We start from the raw sequence: 11862 nt of genomic DNA, 5'->3' as shown, positions 1-11862 counted from the left end.
TCAGACACTGGGTGACCCCACTCTCGGTGTTGGGTAGTTGAGCAGGTAGTGACAGAGGGGAAGCCTGGGAAAAGTCAGGAAAGCAATCATGTGTATATAATTCCATTTATTGGGCATCCTTAAGGGCCTTACATTTAAATCACATCATATTACCATGAGGTAAATGCTATTAGTATGCCAATTTAAAAATATTTATATATTAATTTGAAACTCAGAGTTACAGGGACCAGTGTAGTGGTATAGCATGCTAAGCCATTGCCTGCAGTGCTAGTATCCCATAGGGGTTCTAGTTTAATCCCAGCAGCTCCACTTCCTATCCAGCTCCCTGCTAATGGCCTAGGAAAGAAAAAGAGGTGGGCCCAGGTACTTGGATATTTGCACCCATGTGGGAGACCTGGAGGAAACTTCTGGCCCTTGGCTTTGGATCAGCTCAGCTCTAGCCATTGCAGGCATTTAGGGGGTGTAATCAGTCAATGGAAGATTTGTCTCTCTTCTCTGTAACTCTGCCTTTCCCATAAAAACAAATAAACATTTTTTTTAAAAGGAAAGAATTGCACAGAAAGAGGGAGAGACAGATACACACACACACACACACACACACACACACACACACACACACACACACACACACAGAGTCACACAGATCCTCTACCCACTGGCTCACTCCTCAGATGACCACAATGGCCAGGGCTGGGCCAGACCAAAGCCAGAAACCAGGAACTTCATCCAAGTCTCCAACATGGGTGTCAAAGTCTGAAGCACTTGGGCCATTTTCTGCTGCTTTTCCAGACACGTTAGCGGGGAGCTGGGTCAGACGTGGAGCAGCCGGACTTGGAACAATGCCCCAAAGGGACGCCAGTGCTGCAGACTGTGCCTTACCCACTAGATTATAACACCGGTCCCCTATTACACCGATTGCAAACAGATGGCAAAACTGAGGGCTCTAGAGGCTAAGTAACTTGCTCAAGGTTCTACAGCCGGCATGTAGTGGGACTGAAATTCCAATCTGGAGTCTGGCCTCAGTGATCACTATACCACTGCCAGAGGAGTCTGGGCTGGAGCAGGAGCGATTACATGACCTTGTCTTCTGGACAAGGAAAAACCCATGTTGAAAGCAGTCTTTGTTTCTCTATCTCCGTTTCTTCATTTTTCACGTTCCTTTCGTCTTTCTTTCTCCCGGACAATCTATGTTCAGAGTGTGAGAAGTCTGTGAAAAGACTACTCCATCTCCTACCCCCAATTTTAGGGCCCAGAGAAGAAAGGGAATCTCTTTGCTTAGGATGAGCCCCCATTTGAACTGAATGGCCAGTCTCCTGCAGTGACACTGAGCCACAAGTCTCCTTTGTCTCTGCTGTCATTCTTCTGTGGGCCTACCTGTGATGGGGGTGGATAATGGGCCATTTATTCTGGCTGTAACTTGACATTAGTCGGCAGGCGATGACATCTTTGTGAAATGATCTGTGCTTGGAGAGGAATGGGACACCATGGAATGTGCCCCCAAACCCTGGCAACCTGGGTCATTTCTCAACTTGGTGTGGGTGACTGAAGGTAGGTATCAATGCTGGGTGTGTACAGCTGGGGCTGGGTGTTGCAGGCACAGAAGTGGAGGCAGAAGACTATGTTTGTATTACGGTTTTCCCAACACAAGTATGTGCTTGTGTGCGCATCTGTGACCGTGTGCAGAAGAGCTGGAGGTTTCAAGTGCATGAGCATTCCCAAGTGTGAATCTACAGACAGCCCCTGCTAATTTGTACAAACAATACACTTGAGAGTTGTGAAGCTGGGTTCTTTTGAATTCAGAGTCTTTTTTTTTTTTTTCTGTCTTTCACCTAAGGTCATTATTTCAGTCCTACCGCCTGAGGGTGATAAGGAAGCCAGGTGGGGGTCTCTTGAGGGCTTCGCTTTCATAGAGTCTTGCTGGGGTGGATGCCCTAATGGTATCTCCTGACATAAACGGTGGGAAAAAGCAGGGCGTGGAAATCAGCTCTTGGCCCTCACTACAGCCTCAGCTTAGCAGGATCTTTCCCCTGCTTTGCCTCTCCCTGAAGTCACTTGGATTTCATCTTGTTTCTGGGCAGAGTGTGAATCTCATCAGTTACATGCCGACTTGTGAGAAGCGTCATTATTCACTACATTTGAAGCTATAGAAACGGGACGTAAGGTCTGGCCCACTTGCACAGCTACTGCTGACATGTGTTTCTCTAAGGATAGTTTGAATAACGCTTGGCAAAGAAAAGCTGCCGAAAGGTAAAAGGTGTAGGCCAGAGTGAGCAAGGAAGTAGAATCGGTTGTCTCCTGAGCGAGTTATTGGGAAGAAATGTACCTGTGTGTTCTCACAGAGGTGGGTCATGGTTTTCTCTCTTGTTTAAGATTTACTTATTGGGCCTGGCGGCGTGGTCTAGTGGTTAAAGTCCTTGCCTTGAACGCCCCGGGATACCATTTGGGCGCCAGTTCTAATCCAGGCAGCTCCACTTCCCAACCAGCTCCCTGCTTGTGGCCTGGGAAAGCAGTTGAGGACGGCCCAAAGCTTTGGGACCCTGCACCCGCGTGGGAGACCTGGAAGAAGTTCCTGGCTCCTGGCTTCGGATAGGCATAGCACCAGCCATTGCGCTCACTTGGGGAGTGAATCAGTGGACGGAGGATCTTCCTTTCTGTCTCTCCTCCTCTCTGTATATCTGACTTTGTAATAAAATAAATAAAATCTTAAAAAAAAAATAAGATGAATAAATTTTAAAAAAAATAAATCTTTTTTAAAAAAGAAAATGTATTCATTTTCATTTTATTTCACAGAGAATCTTCCATTTGTTGATTTATGTTCCAAATGCCCAAAACAGCTGGGGCTGGGCTAAGTGGAAGCCAGGATCCAGGGACTTAGTCAGAGTCTTCTACACGGGAGACAGGGAGCCAAGTACTTGGGTCACTATCTGGTGCTTTGCATTGTGCACAATCAGGAAGCTGCAACCAGGAGCTGGAGCTGGGACGCAAGCACAGGGGACACAGGTGTCCCGAGCAGCATTCCAGGCGCTGCACCAAATGCCCTGTGGTGCCGGCCAAGTTCAGGTGATACTGGAGGTTAAGAAGCAGGAAGTTGATGTGCTTCCCGGGGTAGGTGCTGCTAGAATGAATATCTTTCATGCAAATAGAATGGAATGTGAGTGCCATTCCAGCTGGGAGAAAGGTGTGAGTCAAGGTCTGGAGGCTGTATAGACTGGCATGCTCAGGCCCAGCCCCAGAGCCTAGCTCAGTAGCAAGAGGCTCATAAAGCCCAAATGCATTGTATTTCTCATCCCTCTTCCCCCCCCCCTTTTTTTTAAGATTTTATTTCTTTTTATTGGAAAGGCAGATACACAGAAAGGAGAGACAGAGAGGAAGGTCCACCATCTGATGTTTCACTCCCCAAAACGGCTGCAATGGCTTGAGCTGAGCCAATCTGAAGCCAGGAGCCAGGAACCTCTTCCGGGTCTCCCACATGGGTGCAGGGTCCCAAGGCTTTGGGCCGTCCTCGACTGCTTTCCCAGGCCACAAGCAGGGAGCTGGATGGGAAGCGGAGCTGCTGGGATTAGAAATGGTGCCCATATGGGATCCCTGTGCATTCAAGGTGAAGACTTCAACTGCTACGCTATCGGGCTGGGCCTATCCCTCTTCTTCCTCTTCTTCTGTTTTTAATACAAGTGCTGAGTTCCTCTCTTTCAGAGAGTAAGAAATCCTTGGGACAAAACATGGTATCCCTCAAAAAGAGACTGAAGAAAAAAAGTCAATAAACAATCTAAGTGCTGGCACAGTGGGTTAAACTCCCACTTGGGAAATTTGAATCCTATATCCAGACGCCTGAGATGGAGTCCCACTTTTGCTTCTCATTCAGCCATCTGTGACGGCACTGGGAGGCAGCAAATCATCATCTAAGAGGTTCTGACACCCATGTGGGGGACTCAGATAGAGTTTCTAACAGCTGACCTCATTTGGCACAGCTCCAGCTACTGTTTGGAACTTTTGAGAAATAAATCAGATAGATTATATCTTTCAAAATCAATCTCTCTCACTCTCTCTCTCTCGCTCCTCCCTGACTCATTACTTCTTGAATAAAAAAATAAAACAGATAGGCCTGGCGTGGTAGCCTAGTGGCTCAAGTCCTCGTCTTACACACGATGGAATCCCATATGGGTGCCGGTTTGTGTCCTTGCAACCCCACTTCCCATCCAGCTCCCTGCTGTGGCCTGGGAAAGTGGTAAAGGACGGCCCAAAGCCTTGGGACTCTGTACACACGTGGGAGACCTGGAAGAGGCTCCTGGCTTCAATCAGCTCAGCTCTGGCTGCCGCGGCCACTCGGGGAGTGAACCAATGGATACAAGATCTTTCTCTCTGTCCCTTCTCCTGTCTGTATATCTTGCCTTTCCGATAATAAATAAATAAATAAATAAATAAATAAATAAATAAGTCTTTTATTAAAAAAATAAACAAACCTTTAAAACTGTGTCTAAATGAACTCATAATCTGTCTTCCAAACTAATTTGGGACTATTTGCAGGTTTATTGTGTAAGTCAGGAGATTTCTGGTCTTTTGGATGTGTTATTTACCCAGGTGATGTTTAAAAAAAGACTTATTTATATTTTTTTATTGTAAAGTCAGATTTATAGAGAGAAGGACAGAGAGAAAGATCTTGTGTCTGCTGGTTTATTAACCAATAAAAATAAATAAATAAATCTATTTTTTAAAAGGAACAGCACTCTAATTAAAGCTGCCATTGTGGTTTAGTGGGTAAGCCTTGGATGTCAACCTTGCATGCAGATGTTGGTTTGAGTCCTGGTTGCTCCACTCCTGATCCAGCTTCATGCTAATGTGCCTGGGAAAGCAATGAAAGACGGCCCAAATGTTGGGCCCCTGCAGCCCACATAGGAAATCTGGTTGAAGCTCCTGGTCCTGGCTTCAGCCTGTCTCAGCACTGGCCGGTGCAGCCACCTGGTGAATGAATCAACAGATGGAAGATTCTCTCTTTCTGTATGTGTGTCTTCCTTTCTGTAACTCTTTCAAATAAATATATGAATGTTTAAAAAAAGAAAAGATGCTAATTTTATCTTGGTTAAAGCTGTGAAGAAAGGGGGTTTTTAAAAACACATTATTTAGGGCCCGGTGGCGTGGCCTAGTGGCTAAAGTCCTCACCTTGAAAGCTCTGGGATTTCATATATGCGCCAGTTCTAATCCCGGCAGCTCCGCTTCCCATCCAGCTCCCTGCTTGTGGCCTGGGAAGGCAGTCGAGGACGGGACAAAGCTTTGGGACCTTGAACCCGCGTGGGAGACCCGGAAATAATTCCTGGTTCCCGGCTTCGGATCAGCGCAGCACCGGCCGTTGGGGCTCACTTGGGGAGTGAATCATTGGACGGAAGATCTTTCTCTCTGTCTCTCCTCCTCTCTGTATATCTGACTTTGTAATAAAAATAAATAAATCTTTAAAAAAAAAAACCACATGATTTAAAAATGCTGGGAGTGAGGATGTGGGCATCTAGCCTAGTGGTTATGACAGCTATGTGCTTTATCAGAATACCTGGATTTGAGAACTGGCTCTGGCTCCTGATTCCTGGGAGACAGTGTTACGGCTTAAGTTCATTGGGTTCCTGTCACCTACATGGGGAGACCTAGATTAAATTCCCATCTCCTGGTTTCAGTTCAGCCTGGCTTTTGAAGGCATTTGAGTGGCAAATGAGTGCATGGGAGCATATACTTTGTTTCTCTCTATCTTTCTCTCTCTTCTTCAAATAAATAAACATTGGGGAACAGAGTTAGTAAAGGGTCCAAGTGTGCCCTTTAGCAGCTGGGAATGGTGGAGGAAGAATTGCCTTAGAGCAGAATATCAGGAGAGATACACAGCCAAGAGGAGAACTGATGGTAAGAGGAAGTTTCAGCAACAGGTTCAGGGATAAGTGAGGCTTGGCAGGAGGCAACAGATAAGGTTCCCAGTAACAGGAAGAGAAGGCATCCAGGGAGTCTGACTGTAAGCTGGATGAAAGGTAGGGAAGGAGCTGGTCTCAGGGAAGATCAGCTGCAAGTGGCAGGGACACTCTTCTAATCAATTTGTCAGAAATCTGAACAACATAAAAATGTTAGTGAGTCTAACAGAAATACGGAGGTACTGGGAGCATAAGTTGGCAGAAATGGATGAGTGCTGATTTTTAAATCTTTCCTACCAAAAAGCCTACTTACATTGCTTAAAATTGAAACACGGAAATTCAAGAAAATCCAAAGCACTCCAATTGTCAAAAGGACTTAGGTTAGATAAAGCTTGGATGTACTGGCAAAGATAGTCACTTTTCTTCCCAGTGCTAGAAGAATGCTGGAAGAGTTTTGGATACTTAGGGAAACTCAGTAATCAGTGAGGGAATTAAAAAGGAACCAAATCATAGGAATTGGGCACAAGCCAGCTACCTGGGCATAAGGGAAGGGACCAGCGGCCAGGTGCTGGAAGTGGGATTTTGGTCATCACAGCCAAATCAAATGCCATGTGCTTGAGCTTCAGCTAGTAAGAGGTAAGTGGAGATAGTTTATATTTCCTTCTGATTCAGGGACAATATGAATCCCAGCATCTGGGTTCGGTGAACAACCCTGTCACAGGAAGACAGGTGACTCCGGATAGAATACAAAGGTGGACAGGCCATCACAGAGCCACCTGACAAGCTCACATAGCTGAATTACTACCCCAAATCTCTTTAGCAGAATCCAAAGGTGTGTGCTGCCTCAGTTCCCTCTTTCTCTTCCTCAGCACACCAGGAAGGTCCTTTCAGGGTGTTGGCTCCTCTGGACTCTCCAAGCCCGGGCTTTTCTTGATTAGCATCTCAGGATGAGGTCACTCTGGTGTGAGATGAAATGACAGTATCATGACTTGGCTGGTCATTAAACAACTACTTTCAAAGTTAAACTTTGTAATCTCATAGTTTACCCAAGGAATTGTGCAATTTAAATCAACGCTCATGAAGCTATTTGTGAAACTGTGACTTTCCCCAGAAGCAAGTATGGGTTAGGGGTGGTTGGGGGAGGGGAGAGGAAGAGCTGAGAGCTGGAGGAGGCAAGCAAAGCCCAGAAGATTTGAGGGTGGGAACAACACTCATAGTTTCTCTTACTGTAACAAGGGTCTCCTCTTCTGCTGATATAGAAAGCTTTGTCTTTTCAAGTACCTTGAAGATTCCCAAAGCAGAGGGTGCTTAACCTACTGACCTCAACATGGAAAAAAAAAAAGATTTTCTCTCCCAGCAGGAATTCCTCAGCCTCCTGAACTGTAACTGGAGCCAGCTGGCTACTTAAATGAAGTGGGATGACTTGCCCTCCAGCTAGGGTTTGGGGTTTGACTGTTCATGGGGCTGGCAGTCTTGGAATTAAATACATCTCATAAGTGGTGGATCTCAGATTGTCCTGGAGTTCAAGCATGAGTTTGTAGAAAGTATAAAATATCTTTAGGGCTAGAGCTGTATGATAGATGGGTAAACCTGCCATATGCAACAATGGCATCCTATGTGGATGCTGGTCTAGTCCCAGCTGCTGTTCTGATCCAGTTCCTTCCTAATGGTCTGAGAAAGCAGCGGAGGATGATCCAAATGTTTGGGCCAGTGCACCAAAGTGGGAGGAGGAGGAGGCTTCTGGCTCCTGGCTTTGGCCTGGCTCAGCTCTGGCCATTGCTACCATCTTGGGAGTGAACCAGTGGATGGAAAATGTCTCTGTGTGTGTGACTCTGACTTTCAAATGAATAAATATCCTTTACTATTTTCTTCATAAGTGCCAGATATGGAATCTGACAGGTTTGGATTTGACTGGCTGTACAACCTTGGGCGCACCATTTGACTCTTTCTAATTCTCTCTTTGGTTGTAAAATTGAAACAGTAATTGAAGCTACCTCTTAAGTGATTATGGACCTCAATTCTACTAATACATGATGCATATGACATATGAGCTCTCTGAACTCTATTTGTAGTCTGAAGGCATCACTTGGTAGCACCTGGTGTTACATATACCAGGGATCTTGGAGTCTGACATTAGTGGATATTTAGAATTCTTTTTCCTTTCCATCCCTTATTGTTCACTAGTGAAGCTCCAGAGGAGCAGAATGAGGTGTGCTGGAGTGATGTTGTTAATACATATCCATGCTTGCTTGACTTTCTCCCTTTTCCCCACCCATCATCTTTTCAAAAATAATGCAAGTGGAAAGAATCAGCCAAGTTTGGTACTACAATCTGAACATAGCCTTCAATATTCCTATGGTGAATCACCAAAGTGGCAGTATAAAGTGGTGAAGTCTTTGTTTAGGAGATGATTACATCATGAGGGCAGGTGTGCAGAAGGATGAAAAGGAAAACTTCGGAAGCAGAGATCAGGACTACACCTGAAACCAAACATGCTGGCACTTTAATTCTGGATTTCCCACCCTTCAAAACTGTGAGAAAGAAGTATCTTATTTATAAAGTTTGCAGTTTGTGCTGTTCTGTTATAGCAGCAGCAGCAGCCATGTCATGGAATCCCAGGTGAGTCATAAAACTTCTTTGAGCGTCACTTTCCTTGAGGGGATTTATTTTATAATTAAAAGAGATAATGTGCATTTTGCCTTCCATCCATCATTATTTAGAGATTTTAGATGTTTAAAGATAGGTGGGGTGGCTAAGGTTTTGGAAGGTTTATCAGTACTCCATGATTTCAATGAAAACCAAGAGCCACCCTTCTTCCAGATATTTTCTTTGCTCCCATGATAAATACGGCTGTTTGCCACTGAGTCAAGTAACTTCTCGTGAAACTTTTGTGGTCCTTGGGATATTTGGGAGCTTTGCAGAGTCTACCATTGGGGCTCCTTGTTTACATCCTAAGAGCCCTACCTTAAACTGATTTAACCAATTTGGTTTTGTACACCTACTAGGGTTTTTTTGTTTTTGTTTTTTAAAGACTTGTTTATTTTTATTACAAAGTCAGATATACAGAGAGGAGAGACAGAGAGGAAGATCTTCTGTCCGATGATTCACTCCCCAAGTGAGAGGGTGCAGGGTGCCAAAGCTTTGGGCCATCCTGGACTGCTTTCCCAGGCCACAAACAGGGAGCTGGATGGGAAGTGGAGCTGCCGAGATTAGAACCGGCGCGTTCAAGGTAGGGACTTTAGCCGCTAGGCCACGCCGCCGGGCCCGCCTACTAGGTTTTATGGGTAATTGCCAATCAGTTAGGAAAGGTGAGGGAGTTAGCTGCCTCCTTATGATCTTACTAACTAACACTTTGGAATAAAAACAAGTGGCATAACAGAGGATGGAGAACAGAACAAATCGATCAACTACCCCAGCCAAGTGTTGGAAGTGAATATTTGGGTAAACCGAGACTCTAAGGTAGACTGTCAGCCAGTGGAGTCTGGAGAGATTTCATTATGATCGGAGTGGCAAGATCAGCAGCAACACAGAACTGTTGAGCTATCAAAACTACTTGAGCAGGACCCTTGGAGCAGGCCTCACATTGGGGACCCTGGGGTGTTTGGGAGGCTGGGCGTGGCTTTTCACTTTATCTCTCCCCTTCCCCCAAATACAGGAAGGAAAAAAGAGAATGTGAAAACATTGGTCTCACCCACTTTCCTCTAGTCCTTGACCCTTCGCACCCTAATCAAATATGTAAAAATTATCAAAAATAAAATTTATACGATTCAAAAAAAGTGGCGGACCAAAATCCATATATGAAGGTGGTTAAAAAGTTTGTGGAGAAACAAAATAGACTGAAGAGAGATTTGTTTTGACGCAAGAATTTTTTGAACTCTATGCATAGTTTTTTCATGATACACATTTCTCATGTACTTTTGGAAGAGCCCTTATAGAAACATTTGCTAGCAGACAGGCACAAAGCAGTTACAAAACTTCTCCCTGATGCTCAATAATGTTGTCGAACTTTGGTTGTTGTTGTTCTCCTTGCATTCAATTAGCTACTTAGGACTAAGAATTATCCAGAAACAGCAGTGGGATCAAGACTTCTTAAGGAACCAGGTGGAGAGTGCTATTCCTAAAGACAGGAACTCCTAACATTTTAGCTCCTGTACAAGCTAAGGTATACAAGTCTGTGTATATTTTATGGTGCCAACTAACTTCATTAATAATAATTAATTTATTTTCCTGAAAGGCAGAGTTACAGGGAGAAAGGAAGAGACAGAGAGAAAGAGAGAGAGATCTTCCATCTGTTGGTTCACTCTGTAAATGACCACAACAGCCAGGGCTGGACCCAGCCACTCGAGCCATCATTGCTGCCTCGAGGGTCCACGTAAGCAAGAAGCTGGAGTTATGAGTCAGTGATCAGACCCAGGCACTTCCATATAAAATCTGGGGTTACTAATCTTTGTTTTAACCTCCAGTACAACATATAGAAAAGATAAAGCGGGGGGCTGGCATTAGCAGATATGGCCACTACGTGTGGTGCCATCATCCCACGTGGGTGTTGGTTTGAGTTCTGGCAGCTCCACTTCTGATCCAGCTCTTTACTACTGGCCTGAGAAAAGCACCATGGGGTGGCCCAAGTACATGGGAGACCCAGATGAAGCTTCAGGCTCCTAGCTTTGGCTTGGCCTAGCCCTGGCAGTTGCAGCCATCTGGGGAGTGAACTAGCAGACAGAAGTTCTCTGTCTTCTCCCTCTTCCTTTGTAATGGTGCCTTTCAAATAAATACATGCCGTTTGAAAAGTGAGAAACCATTTTTTTTTTTCAGAAAAGAATACAAAAGGTAAAGATAGCTCCCAACATGCATGTACTGCCTTGGTTCCCAGGAGAGTCACCCTATGGCCCTAGGGAAGTTAGCCTGAGACTTTAACTCTCATATTCACTGTCTCCCAAGGTGTGCTTGTCAGAGATACTCTGCCAAGCCATATTTGGGGGCTCCCACCTTGGGCAAATTGTTTACATAGTCACTTGATTTTTTGGGTGGACTTTACCTGCTCGTTCATGTCATGAAGCTCAATGGAGTCAAACAAAGGGTCATTTTTGAGAGTTGCTGGTTTGTGCATTTCCAGTAGTGCTTCTCTCACACTTTTTTTCCAAAGGGCAATGCACACTCCATTGCAGTCAGCCCATTTTCCCATTCATCACCGTCTGGTCTTTCATGTCATGAAGGGAGATTTGATCCTCTTGTTGGTTCTGCAGCTCCCTCAGATTCTTAGTATATTCGCTCTTGTCATGAGACAGGTGAAGAAAAGTATTTGGCCAAGTGCTATCAAAGTAGTAAGACACGGACAGGTAATCAGACTCTGAAGGCTAGAGCTCCAGGTTGATCTAGTGGTTAATGGTGGCCTCCAAATCTTGGTGATGGTTCTGGGAACACCTGCAAGACGGATGCAGTTGTCATGGTATGTGGCCAAGGAGAGGTAGCCTAGGCGGCTAGAGCCTGAGGGAGGTTCCAGGTTCTATGAGGAGGGGGTGACAGGGCAATGGGCTGGCACTGAGTGTTGAGTTCTATGCAAGTACTGTTGAAATAGGAAACGATGACATCTCTTTGGTGAAGAATGAAGAAATGTCTTGAGTGCACGTTTCAGCTGATTGTGTACAATGTCACTCTGCCTCTGCTTTAGTAGTTTATTAGTATATTGCACACATTGCAACAAAGTACCGCATTCTGATGCTTTTGGGATGGATAGGAATTGAAGAAAGTAGAAAAACTTTATATTTATAAATGTTGGTTAAAAAAAGAGAAAAATATGAAATCAAACCCCCCAAAGCTGGTAGAGCAAGTCCTCTTCAGCATAACTTGACTCTAAGATTGAAGCAAGAACCCTTGGCTTTCTTGAGGCTCTTTTTCTTGAGGCTCTTTGGCTTCTATCATGGTTTTTTCTTCCCGCAAAGGCAACTGTTGCTCAGAATGTGGACAGTCTCTGGAATGTTGA

General features: G+C 44.9%; 1 pseudogene; it reads right to left on the bottom strand.

Moving 5' to 3' along the window:
• Window positions 1-10792: 10792 nt before the first annotated feature.
• LOC101532230 (ferritin heavy chain-like) lies at window positions 10793-11327 on the bottom strand (annotated as a pseudogene).
• Between the last annotated feature and the right edge of the window lie 535 nt (window positions 11328-11862).

Source organism: Ochotona princeps, chromosome X, assembly GCF_030435755.1.
Source record: "Ochotona princeps isolate mOchPri1 chromosome X, mOchPri1.hap1, whole genome shotgun sequence".
NCBI classification, from domain to species: Eukaryota; Metazoa; Chordata; class Mammalia; order Lagomorpha; family Ochotonidae; genus Ochotona; species Ochotona princeps.
The sequence above is the reverse complement of the archived record's forward strand: the minus strand, read 5'-3'. Positions and strand labels throughout refer to the sequence as shown.